The sequence below is a fragment of the Alexandromys fortis genome, unplaced genomic scaffold (assembly GCF_014885135.2).
Source record: "Alexandromys fortis isolate MF-2015 unplaced genomic scaffold, M_Fortis_MF-2015_v1.1 scaffold_139, whole genome shotgun sequence".
Lineage (NCBI taxonomy): Eukaryota > Metazoa > Chordata > Mammalia > Rodentia > Cricetidae > Alexandromys > Alexandromys fortis.
Window position 1 is genome coordinate 1,118,885 of NW_026068020.1, and position 3,889 is coordinate 1,122,773.

At 41.0% G+C, this 3,889-nt stretch overlaps 1 protein-coding gene across 1 annotated transcript in view; it reads right to left on the reverse strand.

Moving 5' to 3' along the window:
* The window catches only part of Asb1 (ankyrin repeat and SOCS box containing 1), a 28,688-nt gene that overhangs the window by 15,415 nt on the left and 9,384 nt on the right, over window positions 1–3,889 (reverse strand). The gene's annotated exons all lie outside the window — the stretch shown is intronic.

The window sequence follows — 3,889 nt, forward strand, 5'->3', positions numbered from 1 at the left end:
TATGGAATATATACATATTAGAGTACTACTCAGCAGTAAAAAAACAATGACTTCTTGAATTTTGCATGCAAATGAACGGAAATAGAAAACACTATTCTGAGTGAGGTAAGCCAGACCCAAAAAGAGGAATATGGGATGTACTCACTCATAATTTGTTCCTAGCCATAAATAAAGAACAATGAGCCTATAATTTGTGGTCCTAGAGAAGCTAAATAAGAAGGAGAACCCAAAGAAAAACATATAGGCATCCTCCTAGATATTAACCTTCATCAAGCGATGAAAGGAGACAGAGACAGAGACCCACAATGGAGCACCGGACTGAAATCTCAAGGTCCAAATTAGGAGCAGAAGGAGAAAGAGCACAAGCAAGGAACTCAGGACCGCGAGGGGTGCACCCATACACTGAGACAATGGGGATGTTCTAACAGGAACTCACCAAGGCCAGCTGGCCTGGATCTGAAAAACCATAGGATAAAACCGGATTCTCTGAAGATAGCGGACATTGAGGACTACTGAGAACTCAAGAACAATGGCAATGGGTTTTGATCCTACTGCACGTACTGGCTTTGTGGGAGCCTAGGCAGTTTGGATGCTCACCTAACTAGACCTGGAAGGAGGTGGGTGGTCCTTGGACTTCCCACAGGGCAGGGAACCCTGATTGCTCTTTGGGCTGATGAGGGAGGGGAACTTGACTGGGGGAGGGGGAGGAAATTGGGAGGTGGTAGCGGGGAGGAAGCAGAAATCTTTAATAAATAAATTAATTAATTAATTAATAAAAAACAATCTTTAGGTGACAGTGTGACAATCTGGTACCTATTGAGCTATAGGAAAGACAGCTTTTGAAACTCATAAAAATATACTGAATAGGATCCAGTTCATTTTAATCCTAAATATTTTCTAAATTTCTCTATTGCTTTTACTATCTCTACACACCCAAACAGCTGAACAAGTCAATATAACCTTAACACACAGAAACATCATTTCTTACCTTCTATCCTAAAATATCAGCAATGTAGAGCAAGGGAGTTTACCAACAAACAAAGGAAGTACCTTACAGAGAGCCAGAAAATGGCAATAATGAAAGATGAAAGGCATGCCTATAGGAAAAGTGATACAGACAGGCAGGCAGGTTTGGGTTTTATTTTGATGATATTACCCATTTAGTAACTTACCAGTACCATTTCCATTTCTGTCTTTGTTATTTTTGGCTGCTTGCTTGCTTGCTTGCTTGCTTGCTTACTTGCTTGTTTTTAGACAAGGTCTCATCATGTACCCGACTGGCCTAGAACTTGCTATGTAGACCAGGCTGGCCTCAAACTCATAGAGCTCTACCTGCCTCTACCTTCCCAGTGCTGATATTAAAAGTGTTCATCACTACACCCAGCAAGCTTCCATTTTCTAAAAGTCAATCATCATAAAGTTTAGAAAATAGGGAAGTTTTAAATAAAATAATATATGTTAATATGCTTGCTTGCCAGAGTAGTGCCCTGTGCTCCACAGAGGAAACAGGATATATCATCTGAAATGTCCACAGGGATTTCTGAACTAAAATGAAATTTCATTAACTGATCCTACTCAAAAAAATTTCCATAGGGGCAAATGAATGGCTCAGTGTGAAAAGGAACTTCCTGCCAAGCCTGATGATTTGAGTTCCATCCCTGGAACCCATAAAGTGGAAAGAGAAAACCAGCTCCCACAAGTTATCCCCTGACCTCCACAGGCATACTATGGAATGTGCATGAACATGCGCATGTACACAACACAAACACACAAATATAAAAAATTCAAAAATATAGCCAGGCAGTGGTGGTGCACACCTTTAATCCAGAGGCAGGCAGATCTTTGTGAGTTTGAGGCCAGTCTGGTCTACAGAGTGAGTTCCAGGACTGCCAAGGCTGTTATACAGAGAAATCCTGTCTCAAAAAGAAAAAAAAAAAAAAATTAAAAAAAACATTTCCACATTAATGCCTTAAATTCTCTAAGATGCAAAAGCATGAATTCAAGGTAGTTTAGATTGCCATGCTAGAAATGCCTAAATGAGTTTGAAGCCCAAACTTTATCACCCTCTAATTTAAAACTTCCTCGATCATTTATCTTTAATCTGTAGCTGATTAGTATATAAGCCTTTTGGAAGAATATACTTCCAGAACCTAGCTGAGAAACACTGCTGGCACTCTTCTACAAGGGAACTTTTACCTGCTTCTTTTCTTTTCTTTTTTTTGGGGGGGGGGGAGACTGTATTTATTTATATAAGTTTTATATTTGATGCTAAAGGCTCTTAAACTAAATCTTCAATCCAAATTTTAAGACTTAAATTAATAGTAATAAATTGTAAAATCCTAATCATAGAAAAAGCTTCCAACTTGTTTTTTTTAAATCAATCTTATTTCACATACCAATCCCAGTTCCCTCTCCCTCCCATCCTTCAACTCCCCTACCTTCTCCCCACCCCACACCCCATTCACTCCTCAGAGAGGGTGAGGCCTCCCATGGACAGTCAACAAAGTCTGTCACCTGTCACATCACCAGAGACAGGACCAAGGCCCTCCCCCTGTATCTAGTCTGAGCAAGGTATCCCTCCATAGGGAATGGGCTCCAAAGAGCCAGTTTATGCATTAGGGATAAATCTTGTTCTATTGCTAGTGGCCCCATAAACTGCCCAAGCCACACAACTGTCACCCACATTCAGAGGCCCTACTTTGTCTTATGCTGGTTTCCCACCTGTCAGTCTGGAGTCAGTGAGCTCACACTTGCTTGGGTCAGCTGCTTCTGTGGGTTTCCCCATCACAGTCTTAGTCCCTTTGCTCATAATATCGTTCCTCCCTGTTTATGACTAGATTCCAGGTGTTTGGCCCAGTGCTTAGCTGTGGATCTCTGCATCTGCTTCCCTCAGTTACTGGATGAAGGTTCTATAATGACAACTACACTCTCACTAAGAGCAAGCTAGCTACCTAAGCTACACTGGCCCACCCTAGAACTAGCTGACCTCCACATTAAGGGATGAACAAGACATCTAGGGTGGAAAGATGCTACTCAAAGTATGAAAAGGGAGAACAAAAGCTGGTTCAAACAAAAGGAAATGTAATATCAATATAATTAAATCACAACACACAGCTCAAAACCTAATTGAAATGCAGAAGCAACTGACAAAAGTCACAACAGTAATTACAGACTTACACATTTCTCTAAATTTTGACTGCTTTGATGGCAAAGAAAAAAATGGGGATCCTGAAGAAGAGAACTTAGGTTAACACACCATGCAAGCATTCATAACAATGTGTGTGAGGGGCATCAATAATGAAAAACTTCACTGTTATTACAGAATCCTCTTCCAAAACTCTAAGAACAAAGAAGAAATCAACCTCAACTATAGCTATTTAAAAAATTGAGCTTTGGAGGCTGGAGAGATGTCTCACCAGCTAAGCATTTGCTGCACTTGCAGAAGACCAGAGTTCAGTTCCCAGCACCCACATCATATGGCCCACAAATACCTGTAACAACTCCAGGGGATCTGATACCCCCTTCTGGTACCCACACATGATACACACACACACACACACACACACACACACACACAAATTTTTTTTTTTACTATTTCAAGAATAAGGATCTAATGCTAATGCATAAACTGGCTTTGTGGGGACCCATTCTCTACGAGAGATACATTGCTAGCCTAGGCACTGGGGGTGAGGCACAACTTGGCCCTGTCTCAACAAGGTGATGGAATAGACTTAGTTGACTTCCCAGGGAGGCCTTACCCTTCTCTGAGGAGCAGATGGGAAGTAGGGTAGGGGGAAGATGGGGGGAGCGGGAGGAGAAGAGGTAGGGAGACTTGGGACTGGCATGTAAAATTAAATAAATAAATAAATAAATAAATAAATAAATAAAT